The 14400-nt window shown below is 41.6% G+C and overlaps 1 long non-coding RNA gene across 2 annotated transcripts in view; it reads right to left on the bottom strand.

The window, feature by feature from the left end:
* LOC109503432 overlaps window positions 1-5757 on the bottom strand; it is a 148030-nt gene extending 142273 nt beyond the window's left edge. For both annotated transcript variants that reach the window (XR_006585041.1, XR_006585042.1), the window contains exon 1: window positions 5469-5757. This is a non-coding gene — a long non-coding RNA (uncharacterized LOC109503432). The remainder of the gene's footprint in view (window positions 1-5468) is intronic.
* Between the last annotated feature and the right edge of the window lie 8643 nt (window positions 5758-14400).

Genomic DNA, 14400 nt, shown 5'->3' with positions numbered 1-14400 from the left:
CATTAAAATATGGCAAAATGCTTTTCTATCACTCAGAATTTTCATTTTGTGACTACTGAAAGAGCCTTTTCAGATTTATTTAGACATAAATTTCTATCATATATCATTCTTGTGCTTATATAAAAAGGAAGATATAAGTGAAATAAATTGGTCAAGGTATTCCCAATACTTCACATTCAGAGGCTGGCTTGTCTGAATCACTTCTCAACTCAGTCTCATCGATGTCTATGTTTTTCCACCAATTTTGTGTGTTATGACATCAGAACAAAAGAATACTCTGCCATGATGTATGTGGCTTTTCTGGCCTTACTATAACATAACAGTGTACAGTTTCAAACCACAAGTAGACTTATAGTCTTTCTCAAATGTTCCTGAAATGGTGCGCTGACAGAAACTTTGAGGAGCTACGTTTTGCAGTCATGCCACCAAGGAGTGACAACCTAGGACTCATGTCCCAGCAATGGGAATGAGGTCATGTCTGCTCTGCTGGTTGACAGTTACTGTAAAATGCTCTAGATTGTAAGACAACCACACCTCAACATCAGAAATGTAGCATGTTCAAAAATGTGACTTAAAATGTATAACATATAGCAGCAAACTTCATTTTTGCCTTTGTTAGGTGCCAGTAGGGAAATCTCACTGTTTGGTTGTGGTCTGGGTGTGCTCCAACTTTCCCAGCTAAGTGTTATGACACACGGAATCTATATATTGCCTGTCAATAGCAGGGAAAGATTTGGTTTATAGGCAACAGACCTGGAAACCAGTGTGGAGGCTGCTATCAAAAGGTAATAAAAGAAAGCTGAGGTCAATAGAAACAAGAGCCCTGTTTAGGGTGGACGGCATGAAGAGATAATGTCACAGGTTCGGTTAACAGGGATATCATGGTTCATTTTGGTTCTGTTTGATGACTTGCAAATGTAAGATTTTATGAATTCTTCATATTTTTTCTACCGGACTAAGCTATAAGAATAAATGGCTAAGACAGAAAAACTTAGGAATTCCCAGTTTAATATGCTGGTTTGAGAAAAAAATTCACATTAGATATCATTATTTAACATTTATTGAGTTCCTTAGGTCTTATAACTGGTGTTGAAATACAGTATTAAAGGTAATCCTATAATCCTCAGGAAAAAAATGCTGGCTTTTTCAACCCTAGCATGAAAAGAAGGGGCTGCCTGTATTATGTCAATTCACACTCTTAGAAAACCCATTAAAATAGCTGGATATTATGTTCAAATCCTCTGGTACAAAATGAGGATTAGAAAACTGGCTATAGAGAATATTTCCAACCCGTCCATGGTTAAACTTACCCTTAAATATGAAATTGCATGAATCTTCCCCTGAGGAAGAGAGCACTGTAATTTTTTCCTTCTTGCATAATAGATACACTAAAATAATAATGCAAGAAACTATAGTTAAATCAATTTACCTGACAAACAAATAAGTACCTCTTTGTATTCCCGAGGAAGGGAAGAAACTAATGGTGATGAAGTGTCCACATTTTGCTAAGCTTCTGACAGGGGTCATCTCATTTAGTCCTCCTGGTGTTATTTGTGAGGGGGGTGATTTTGGAAACCAAGTCTTAGGAAATCCAAGTAACATGCCTGAGATGGTGCAGCTAGTGGAAGCACGGGTGAAGTTGGAACCCTGGCTGGTTAACCTTCTCAGTCTATGCTCTTTACACCCTCACACCAGCTAAAAGACTATGAGTCTGCCAAAAGTGATGCTTTCCGCCTCCATATAATCCTGGATTTCTCAAAGAGGTATACCTAAGAGAGAAGCCAATCCACATTAAGACACAGGGAGAGATTCAATTTCTATTCACCTGGTAATAAGCTTAACAGTCTATTTACCAGAGTTTCTAGAATGTTCTCTGGCTGGAGGTTACATTGCTGACACTACTAATTAGATCCTTTCCCAGGACCTAATCAAAACCATTCGGGAATCCTCTCCCTCCCCTTTTTGCTCTACCACTGCCTCTTTTTCTGCTCCCTCTGCCATCTCTCGTAGTGGATAAATGGGAATGGAAAAACTTCGTAGAGGAGACAATTGTCCTGCCCTCTAGTTTTATAGTCTAGAGTTCTGGGGCTTTACAGTTGGGTTTTAATCCTGGAAAGATTAAGCAGCTTCCTGCGACTTCACCCATAATCATGAGGAGTCTTGCAAACCCAACCAGAATGCAGGATATTTTAACTACAATTTACACTACTAGACCCTGGGGCTGCCCACATCTCAACTGAATGAACTTTTCTATTCTCAACAGAATTTGAATTCTCAATAGAATTATTTTCCACATGTGATTCTTTCCTTCTTTCTTTAAAGACCTTCTCCTTCCTACACATTGAGACAGAACAGAAAATCTCTTTGGCTTTCTTCCTTCTTCCCTGCTACTCTATTTATAGTTCCAAATGTTGCCAGGTGTCAGCAACAAAATTAAAGAGGGACCATTAGAGTCTCTGCAAGCTGTTGTTACTTAGGGTACACGTAATATTTTGAGCAAGTTCAGTGCAATTGCACTCATTCAAGTATTCTGGACATTTTAAAGATGCCGAATGATTTACTCATTTGCAAGCCCCAAACAAAGCCTCTTTCTGTACCTGCACATCTAAGCTGCTAATACCTAAAGAATTGAACCTGAGGGAGTCATGATTCAAGCTGAAACCCTTCACTGAGAGTGCCTGTGCTAGCTGGAGTGTACTCAACTTCATGTTGTGATAAAGCAGATAAGTTGTTGTGCTTTAACACCAAAGAAATGGAGCGAGTGCTTACAATGATAATTCCCGTACCTTTAAAAGCAGGCACACGTGTTCATCAACAGGTTCAACTCATCTATCTAGAAAATGGGAATGGTTTTAATTAAGAGATAACTTCTGAAAAAAATTAAACTGCTTTCGCTATTGCTTTTGCTTAATTAGCTTTATCTCGTAAGAAAGCTGGAAACTCATAGCCTACTTAGTTTTGTAAGTATGACAGAAGCATCCTGTGGTCAGGTGGGTGTGTGTAGGGGCGGGGGTCATAGAACACAAAGCAATTTTGCTGTTTCTTGGAATAACTAGCATGAGCAAGCTCATATTTTGACCAGTGGATTAGACAGATGAGGCATATAGGCAGGTGTTCCCAGCTCTCCCGATCCTGCCAGTCAGGAAAAATGACCAGAAAGTAGCAGTAAAAAAAGAACCAAACCACAAAAAGTAACTTTTAGTTTCCCAAAGCATAAGTGATCATGAGAGCATAATTCTAGTGGAGACAGCTGGTATCAGGAGCTTCAATGCACCAGATCTGGTTTGAAAGTTAGCCTCTAGCATTGGTGTGCCTGGGTGGCTCAGTCGGTTAAGCCTCCGACTTTGGCTCAGGTCATGATCTCCCGGTTCATGGTCTTGGGCCCCGCACTGGGCTCTGTGCTGACAGCTCAGAGCCTGGAGCCTGCTTCGGATTCTGTGTCTCCCTCTCTCTCTCTGTCTGCCCCTCCCCTGCTCAGGTTCTTTCTCTCAAAAATACATAACCATTAAAAAAAAAAAAAAAAAGTTAGCCTGGCATTTTTTTTTAAGTTTATATATGTACTTTTGAGAGAGATAGCACATGTGGGAGGGGCAGAGAAAAAGAGGGAGAGAGAGAAACCAAGCAGGTTCTGCACTGTCAGCACAGCCCCCAACACGGGGCTTGATCTCACGAACTGAGAGATCATGACCTGAGCCAAAACCAAGAGTCGGACGCTTAACCAACTGAGCCACCCAGGCACCCCAGCCTGGCATTTTTAAGACCAAAAGGTGGAGGTAGAGGTAAAGATAAACAAACTAGGTTTCTCTTTTACAGTCTGCTTGAGCAATTCAATGTGCTTTACAATTAATTTTTACCAAAACCTTTAGCAGATATTTTTATATCAATTTAAAAGACTATAGGGGTGTCTGGGTGGCTCACTGGGGTTAAGCATCCAACTCATGATCTCAATTCAAGTCTTGATCTCTGGGTCATGAGTTCAAGCCCCACGTTGGGCTCCCGCACTGGGTATAAAGCCTACTTAAAAGTAAAAATAAAAATAAAATAAAATTATAAAAATGGGTGTACAGAGGCTCTGAACTTGGTCACACAGAAATGCAAGTCTAAGCAACCCCAAAACCATATACTAATCATTATATGCAGGTAATGTGGAAGTCAACCCTAAGTCTCCATGGCTTCAAAGCCCATGCTTTTCCCACTATATGTGTTGAGTTTTGCCTTTTTTAAAAAACACTATTCTGGAAGGAAAAAAAAATGAAGACTGTATTAATAATGTTTTTGAATATATTTAGTTATATTTAAACGTGTTACAGTTCCAAAACTCACAGAAGTACTAATAGCAAAGGAGATATGACTAGATATCCAGGAATGAAAGTAAATCAGAGTCCTACAGTATTATAACTAGTGATTAGACTCAAGTGATCATTATGGGCCCCCCCCCCCAAAAGTTAGCAGTTTACCATATTTATCAATTTCCTTTACAGCATTCCCAGAGAGGAATGGCACCGGTTACTTCTAAATTTGCCTCGGGTTCCCACCACTGAACACTATTAATTATAAGATCAAGTATAATAACTCTGATGTATTCCAGCTCCTCTCCCCCCTCCCACTCCATAGTCCACGTCCACCTGCACCAGCCCACTTTTGAGTAGTAGAGGGCAAGGCTCAGTGTTCCCAAATGTCATCGTGTAGAGCATTAGAATAAACCTTAATCTGTGTACACTCTAATGACATTTTCACTGCTCCAGCCTTAGCTAGCCTGCAGGATTCACTCCCTGTTCCTTTTTGGTGATGGTGGTGGGTGTGGAGCACTATTGACAAAGGATGCTTCAAATTTAAAACTTCAAAAAATTTCTGCAGAGCTTTTTTCTTGAACAAAAACACTTTGTTTTCATAGTCCCGGGCTTTTTATACTTGAATTTTCTTGTCTCTTTTACAACTAACATCAGTGTGTAAATTTTTTTTTTTATTAAAATGCAAAGATCTGTGCTGTTTGAGGCTTTTCAAGAGCTTAGAGAACAGTGGGTGTATCTGCAGCTACCTCATATTGATTTCTCCCTCATCTTCAGGATTAGTTGATTTGCTTCAAATAAGATTTCTGTACCACCTGCATCAGACAGAATTTTAAAACCTCAGTAGAGGACTTAAAGAAACAGAAAATATATAGAAAATATCATAGTCAATAAATATTTATCTTTATTTCACTTTGCAAGTTATTCCAAAGAGACTTCTAAATACCATGAAGGAAATGCATGGCTGTGGATATAAACCAAGATGAACCAAATGAGAAAAGCAAATGCTTTACTTTCAGAGCTTGCTAGAGCGAAGGTATGTAGGTTTGCAAACTCCGGGGCTTCCCAACTCCGGGGCTTCCCTGCGGAGGAATCTGAAACTGTCCCTGCACACGGAGAGAAAGGACATACCGAAGAAAGAGGTGGTATGTGGCACGTTTAACAAGCAAGGGAACTTACATGCGAGGCTTCTCTGGAGAAGCTGCAAGGCGCATAGATCTCCACACCCGCCTGCCAGAAACTCCAAAGTTTATACAGAGGCCTTATCTGGGTTAAGTGTACCGTCCAGATGGTCTCGGCAACGCATTGCTCGCTCCCGTTCGCGTCCCTGAATATGGCGCTGGCCCGGGAACAATCCGCGGAACGTGCAGAACGTGCCTTCCCAGGACGGCCTAGGGGAGGAGCCCCCGATCCTCTCGCTGGCCTCAAGGGTCAACCGGGGGTCACATCCATTTGATGACCTCCTGCAAAACTCTTTTCCTCACGACTGGCTCTTACCGATCTTACAGGCCCGCCCCTTCCGCCCCTTTCGCAGTGTGCCCGGAGGGATAAGCAATGGGTTTTATTGGCGTGGAGGTGCTCATTCAGCAGGCGGTAATGACTCCTTCAGGCTCTTGCAGGTAAACCCAAATTTCTTCGCACATATCGTGACCTCACAAGGGCTTCTTCATGATCATTCATCCCTCACCATCCCTCACCCCATTGTCCAAGCCACAGGGCCAATCCGTGTTCGATTCTCAGTAGTCCACAATCTGTCATGAGCCATCTGGCTTTCTTACCGGCCATTCCAGGCTGCTGAAAACACTACGAGCAGGGCGTAAAATACCCACTCAGTGCGGTTCTTGGGTAGTTTTTCCAATTTCCTTATGCCCCGCTCCAAGCAAATTTATATTTGCTCGACCCTTGACATTTTTTGTGGGGGCAGTAGACTTACTGGTTCCCAGTTGGCATCTCCCCTCAGCACTGGTTTGATTACTCTAACACAAAGGTAGAATTCAACCACAAAGGTTTGCAGAGCTTGGTCTTGTACGATAATATCAATGCCCAATATGTTCTTTGGTTTTAGAAAGATAAAACCTCATATTCTCACAGGGGAGAACACCCAATTTGCAGGGTCAAAGGGCCCTTCCTGACTATAACCAATTGCCTTCGGCAGCCCACAGATGGCGCTGAGGGGGCCAGAATATTTCTGAGGGTTAGTTACCATGTATTAGAGTACACGTGGCTCCAGTATCCACCAGAGCTGTCACCTTTTGTTTGTTTGTGGGAGAGGAGTGAACAGTGAGCTCAACAGGAGGCCTCTGAGCCCCTCCATTGGCCCTCATCTGGAGGCAACCCTGCATCCCACACCCAGGATGTGGGAGGAACCCATCCCAAATAGGATTGTATCCCTGAGGCCTCTGCAGAAGCAGGAGAGGCATCTGGGATGATCAGGCAGATGGACAGGTCTGAACTGTTGTTCAGGTTTTAAGGCTTTCCATAGGTTGATGAACACAGGGATTGCAGGTCTATCTTTCCAGGTGAGGGTGAGTTGCGGGCAGCAATGAAGTCAAACCACATTTGCTTCTGGGCTACTTGTACTGGAAGCTGATTAGGATAGCTGGATTTCCCAGCATCACAAATGGCTTGTCCCATGATTGGGCTCAGCATAGATATCAGCATCTCATACCAGGTACTGTGGGCAGACTGGAGTATCTTGGCTTTCATCCCTGCAATGAATGTATCTAGATCAGGGCCTTCATGATAGAAGTGTAGATGGCCTATCTTATTCCCAACTCTCTACAAATTTGTTATACCTTCTCTACAGATTCCCAGGGTCTTACATGCCCAGGAAGTTTCCCTCCCCCCCCCCCCCCCCCCGTTGAGCCAATCCTCCTTGAAGGCTAGAATAATCCCTTCTGTAAGGAAATGAGTACCTTGCACACACACATGCAGGTGCTACTGGAGGGAAGGGTACATGATGAATCCTGCCTGGACAGAGAAATGCTATCATGCCCATACCCCATAGCCACACTACCCATGCCTGGATGCTTTCCCTGGCCTTTTGCTGAAACTTGGCAGCTATATCAATAAGCACAGGGGGGAGTATATCCTCTCAACATGAATGTTTCCTGAATTGGAGGCTGCCCTACTGGCTGGGGTTGTGGTTACTGTGCTTTCACTTTTTCTTTGTATCAGGGGTCAGAGGGCACAGGATGTTTTCTCCATTTCTTTTTTTTTTTAAGTTTATTTATGTTATTTTAAGTGTATTTAAGTTATTCAACACACATGAAGGAGGAGCAGAGAAAGGGAGAGAGAATCCCAAGCAGGTTCTATGCTGTCAGTGCTGAGCCCAATACAGGACTCAAACTCACAAACTGTGAGATCACGACCTGAGCTGAAGTCAAGAGTCAGATGCTCAACCAAGCACCCCCGTTTCACTTTCAATCACCACAACATCTATGTCTTTATTCTCCTCATTTACCCAGAGATCTTACCTCTTAGGGTCCCAATCAGTAGCCTCACTTCCCAGAAGTTGCTTTTTTTTAGTCAGATAAAGGAAGCTCCAAAAAGACTTCTTTCTAAATCTGTTGAATCTCAAATGCCTTCAGCTTAAAATAATCTTCGTATCAACTCTGGAGTTCCAAGGGGGCCCCCACAACTTCTAGCAAGCTGGCTTCCTGGGCTATTTATTATGGATAAGGGAGTTGATTTTCTGGGAAAGTTGCTATAGGTTGTGAGAGCTCTTTTTATATATATGGTTCAGCCATTGTCCATTTGTATAGTCAGTCTCTCATGGTCATATGTGATACCATTTAGCAAGGAAGGAAGAAGAGACCTTTTTTCTCCTTTTCTTATAAATCCATATTGTCATGAGTGTCAGCACGTGTGCCTGAGGCTTAAAGGAATTCAGAATGAATATGGAATACTTTCATCATGGTCAACCTCTTCTTTTTGTTTTCAGCTCAATTGTCTTGCATTGAGACTGTGCTGAGGAAGAACTGCATCCCCTAGCCAACAGATACAAAGAGAGTGCAACTGAGATGGAAGATATACAGGAAACAAATCTAAAGGCAAGTGAACACAGGCTCAAGAGAAGGAATGTGGGCTTTCACTGAGAAGGATTCTTACAGTGACTGGTTGTCTGGCTTTAACTCAAGGAAAGAGTCATAGGGGATGATCACCCCAGGTGGTGGGGAGAGACAGAAGCAGAGAGAAATGGAACAAAAGGGAAAAGACAATGAGGCTCAATCATTCTAATTAGTGCTTAACTTTCTTACTACAAAGAGTGGTTGGGGGCACCTGGGTGGCTCAGTCGGTTAAGCCTCCGACTTCACCTCAGGTCACGATCTCACAGTTTGTGAGTTCAAGCCCCGCGTTGGACTTTGTGCTGACAGCTCACAGCCTGGAGGCTGCTTTGGATTCTATGTCTCCCTCTCTCTCTGCCTCTCCCTCCCTCTCTCTCTCAAAAATAAATAAACATTAAAATTAAAACAAAGAATGGTTGGAATGATCACTCACACAAGTCAGTGTTCTTCTCTGTCTTTTCCTTTACCAACTCTAAATTGGATTTTTTTCTATAATCCTGAGACTAACCGCAGGTCTTATCTCTCATACTTAGAGAACTATGAGGTGCCTGGGTGGCTCAGTTGGTTAAGCATCTGACTTCAACTCAGGTCATGATCTCACAGTTTGTGAGTTCAAGCCCTGAGTTGGGCTCTGTGCTCACAGCCCAGTGCCTGGAGCCTACTTTTGATTCTGTGTGCCCTACTCTCTCTGCCCCTCTCCCACTCATGCTCTGTCTCTCTCACTCTCAAAAATGAATAAATGTTTTAAAAAATTACATATTTAAGAGAAGTATGGCGGGGTGTCTGGGTGGCTCAGTTGGTAGTGTGTCTGACTCTTATTTTTAGCTCAGGTCATGAAATCAAGCCCCAAGTCAAGCCAAGTGTTTGGCTTCATGTTGGGTGTGGACCTGCTTAAGATTCTCTCTTTTCCTCTCCCACTGCCCCTCACCCACTCATTCTCTCTCTCTCTGTCTATCTCTCTCTCTCCACCCCCCCTCTTTCATAAAAAGAAAAAAAAAAGGAAAAAAAGAGAAAGTATGGAGACTTACAGGGCAAAATCAGTTGACCTAAAGAAAATAAGAAGTTGCAAGGACAATGTAAGGTAAAAAGAAAATGTTATTAATGATATCATTAATAGAAGGGTAGTGAAAATGTCCTTTTTTGGCATATTCCATAACTGATATCTCTAAGTAGACTAGAATTTTTTAAAACTTAAACTTAAAAAAAATAACTGCAGTTTAATACACATAATAGGTACCATCTGTACCAAGAGTGGCAGACAAGTAGAAACTGACTTGTCTTGGGGAGAAAATGTTGAAATGTACTTCAGATGGAAAGGGCCAATTGGCATCCAACTCAAAATACTCAAAAAATTAGCCCACACTGCCAAGCCATTAGCTCTTACTAAGAAACACTGGAAGATGGGACATATGTGCTATGATTAAAAAGGGTAAAAGCTATGTTCCTTTTTAATGAAAAAATTGAGAGAACCCTGTGAATTATAGACTATTCAACTTTGCTTCTGAGTCCCAAAAAGATACCGGATTTAATCTTCACATAATCACTGCAAAAATATCAACAATGCCGAGAATGGGGGAATGCACAGCCTGACTCTGTGAAGATGAAATCTCATCAAACCTACACACACATCTATGACAGCCTACAGGCCATGTAGATAAGATGAATACAACTGATGGAATGTTGTGGACCTGAATAAGATTCTAATTCTAGGGGCACCTGGATGGCTCAGTCTGTTGAGCATCCACCTCTTGATTTCGGCTCAGGTCATGATTCCAGAGTCGTGGGATCGAGCTCCACATGGAGCATGAAGCTCTGTGCTGAGTGTGGAGCCTGCTTAAGATTCTCTCTCTCCCTCTCCCCCCTCCCCCATGCTCTCTCTCTGTCTCTAAAATAAAAAAAATAAAAAGATTTTATTTCTTTAATACCTGAACTTTTCATGAACAAGAAAGGTTTAGTTATAGTATGGGGTTTGTAAAACTTACATAAAGACTTATATCCAAAGGATTCAAAAGCTCAAGAACTCAAAATGTCCCAGAAACACCTTTCAAAGGTTGCCCCATTTAAAGGCAAATAGTTTAGTCACCACCTTCAGCCTCCTGAAACTGCACCACAATTAGTCAGGAAAAGGCACTTTTGTCCCCAGCGAACTGGCTGGATTTCAGTCTCTATTTACGCCTCACCAAACATCCTTGTGTCAGAACTATATAGAGGTAGGTAACCTGATTGCAATTCCCTCCACCCTCTCTGATCCTTTTTTCCTACCTTATTTTTCTTCACATCATATACCAGCTGTAATATACTATAAACATTACCTTATTTGGCTTATTTTTGGTCTCATCACACTAGAATACATGCTCTGTAATGACAAGGATTTTTATCTGTATTGTTCACTGTTACGTCTTCAGCATCTCATGTGCCTAAACAATCATGATAGTACTCAATAAGTATTTGTTGAAGCAACTCTAGAGGGATGGGTCAGGTCAAATGAAATAAAGGCAAATGAAATAATTTTTGAAGGCAAAAATAAAGAGGGTATACCCTTGTTATCACATTCTCCATTGTCTTCTGTCTTTAAAATCAGAAACATCAAAAAAATTATTTTCTTTGATCTTGTATCCCTACCAGCTGTCCCAATCTCTTGTCTTCCTTTCATAGCCACACTCAGGATGAAATGGCCTTGAGTCACTGGTTTCCCCTTTCTTATCTCTAAATACCACACATGTCAACTCTGTTCTGTCATACTTTCACTCACATTCGTTCTCTCCTGGTTCTCTGTAATTCTCCCAGTTTGCTCTTTCATCATCCTTTCCCTGAATCTTTTTACTGAACTCTTAGATAACGGTTGTCTCTTCTTAGCCCTCTCTTTATACACTATTCTTGGACAACGGCATTCACTCCTTGGAATCAGTGCATGACCCCAACCCAAATCTCTGCAGAAATCCAGATTAATATCTTACAAGTGGTCATCTCCTCCTGGATGGCCCTAGGTCACATTAAAATTAAAAGTACAAAACTGAGGGGCACCTAGGTGGCTCAGTCAGTTAAGCATTGGACTCTTGATTTCAGGTCAGATTATTATCTCATAATCATGAGATCAAGCCCAACATTAGGCTCTGTGCTGGGTGTGAAGCCAGCTTCAAGATTCTCTCCCTCTCAGCGGGATCATTGGAATCAAATCATAATGTGGATAGGATAGGGAGGATGAATTACAAGGATTCATGGAGTAAGATCAGATTACCAGGAATTTAGGAGTGGATTCCTGCCCCAACCAAGCCGCATTTGTGCAGATTTTTTTTTTTAATTCAACTTAATTGACTATTCCAAAGATTTTTTTTTCCTATTTTTGATGATTGAAGCCCTTAAGATGCACAATGGAATTTGTTTTGCATTTTTTGGTAAAAGGAGCAAAGCGAGGACCTGGAGATAATATGCTGGAGCAATCTCCTTGGAAGGATTCTGCACCAGTAGATGGTAAACATTTAAAGGGGAAAGGGGAAGGGTTGTTTAAAATTGTAAATCAGTAAGTCACTTCTAAATGTAAAGAACAAAATTGGAGTTGAAGAATAAGTAGGTTTCCAATTGGCTATTGTTTTTCTTTGGAAAAAAAAAATTTTTTTTAAGTAAAAAGAAAATTCTCTCCCTCTCCTCTGCCCCTCCCCCACTCATGCACTTGCATGTATGTGTGTGTGTGTGTGTGTGTGTGCGTGCATGCACACACATGCTCTCCCTCTCTCAAAAAAAAAAAAAAATGTACAAAACTAAAATTTTAAACTCAATGACTTCTCATTATATTTTCCCTCCCCAAGGAGAAAGTCTCATCTTTGTTCAGGGTCTGGGGTTTTTACCGCGGATTGTGGTCTGGTGTACGTGTCCTCTCAGGCATCCAGGAACAAGTTAGAACGAAGACAAGGGCTCAGGTATTATTCCTTGGAGCCAGGGGGTCTTGGTGTCGAGATGTCTAGTGCTGGCCGTCTGGAATATGCATATGATAGCTTCATCTGGTCATTCTCACCTGGTCCTTTCCTAGATATTATCTAGGTCCTTACCTAGAGAAATCATTAACTCCTTGTCCCTTACAAGGAGGACATACACTATTTGTATTCTCACTCATGTGTAAAGTGGGGTGCAGCTCCTAGCAAGAACAGAAGCAGGGAAAGGAGCAAAAAGCAGGTTTTTATGGGGTCCTTCAGTTTCCCTATGTTCCATAGGGAGCTCTGAAACTAGAAATGACTTCAGAGTTACCTTGAGATGGGCTTGGATGGCAGGGCCTTTATATCCCACATTCACACCAGCTACACGATTTGTCCGATGCAGTGCAAAATTAAAAATGCAAGACTCACTGTTTAAAAATTAGGATTTCCAGGGGCGCCTGGATGGCTCAGTTGGTTAAGCATTGATTGGACTTCAGCTTAGGTCATGATCTCACATTTCATGAGTTCAAGCCCCATGTCAGGCTCTGTGCTGACAGCTCAGAGCCTGGAGCCTGCTTTGGATTCTGTGTCTCCCTCTCTCTGCCCCTCCCCACTGCTCATGCTTACTCTCTCTCTCTCTCTCTCTCTCAAAATAAATAAACATTAAAAAATATTTTTTTTTTAATTTTTTTTTTAAATTAGGATCTCCAAGTGGCTGACAGTAGAGCATTAAACCAAGCACTAGGCCCCGTCTGGGCATGTGGTGCTGAGGGAATACACAGGTCACAAGTACATGCACCTGGACCTATTCCTCATCAGTCACTGGATATGGACAAGGTCTCTGCAGCTGAGACAAGCTGTGCAGCTGGGCACAGACCGCATTATCCACCACACCAAGATTTTATCACCTTGAAATTTCTTCTGTCAGTTCTCTCTCCTCAAGTGAAGCTGCCAGTCAACAGAATTAAGGTTCCCATCATCTCTTGCCTCAACTGTTGATGCAATCGCATTGTCTATTGTTTGTCTATTTCCATTCCAGCCTTCATACCCTCCACTGCTGGAGAGGACATTGACATTTTCATTCTTAAAATGCTAAATGGCTTCCCGTTGCCCAAAAGATTAAAATTTATTTGTTTATTTTTTAATGTTTATTTATTTATTTTGAGAGAGAGGATGTACAAGAGAGTGTACAAGCAGGAAAGGGGCAGAGAGAGGAGAGAGGGAATCCCAAGCAGGCTCCTCGCTGTCAGTGCAGAGCCAGCCATGGGGCTCATTCCCATTAACTGTGAGGTCATGACCTGAGCTGAAATCAAGAGCTGCACACTTAACCAACTGAGCCATCCAGGGGCCCCCAAGATTAAAATTTAAATAAACATTTATCAAACTTTATTTCACAAAACACTAGTCTTCAGAGTGGGGAAAAAAAAAGCGATGCTTACAAGTTTTCTTCTGATTTATTTTAAATATATGTAATAAAAACACTAAACCATTTCCACAGCTGTATTTAGTTTTTCATTACAAATACTCTTTCCCGGGTCTGAGAATTCCAGAATTACCAGGAAAAATCTTCTAATCAAGGAATGTTTGATTCGATCTGCATATTGACCTCTAAACAGCACTTCCTAATGCCTAGATATATATCATCTTATTGATGACCACTAAACCTCTTATCTTTTATATCTAATTTTAATAGTATATGTGATATTAAATATTTTTTTTATTTTATACATGAGTTTTATGAAATATTTTGTACATTGAATCTGAGGATTATAGGAAGTTAATTGCCACTACTTTTTAGGATGTATTCTAATTTTTATTTTTTGACTAATAAACTTTTATTCAATGGTTATTTATTTATATGACAGAGAAAGGGCACGCACGTGCACACCTGCACAAGTGCAGGGGAGGGGCAGAGACAGGGGGAGAGAGAGAATCCCAAGCAGGCTTCTCACTTTTAGCACAGAGCCCAATGCAGGGCTCAATCCCATCAGGAGATCACAACCTGAGCCAAAATCAGGAGCTGGAGGCTTATTTGACTAAGCCACCCAGGTACCCCTTTACTATTAAACATTTAAATATTACCTACAGAAGGAGTACATACAGAAAGATGCAATCATCATAATTGTATACCCT

The sequence above is a fragment of the Felis catus genome, chromosome C2 (genome assembly GCF_018350175.1).
Source record: "Felis catus isolate Fca126 chromosome C2, F.catus_Fca126_mat1.0, whole genome shotgun sequence".
Taxonomy (NCBI): domain Eukaryota; kingdom Metazoa; phylum Chordata; class Mammalia; order Carnivora; family Felidae; genus Felis; species Felis catus.
The sequence above is the reverse complement of the archived record's forward strand: the minus strand, read 5'-3'. Positions and strand labels throughout refer to the sequence as shown.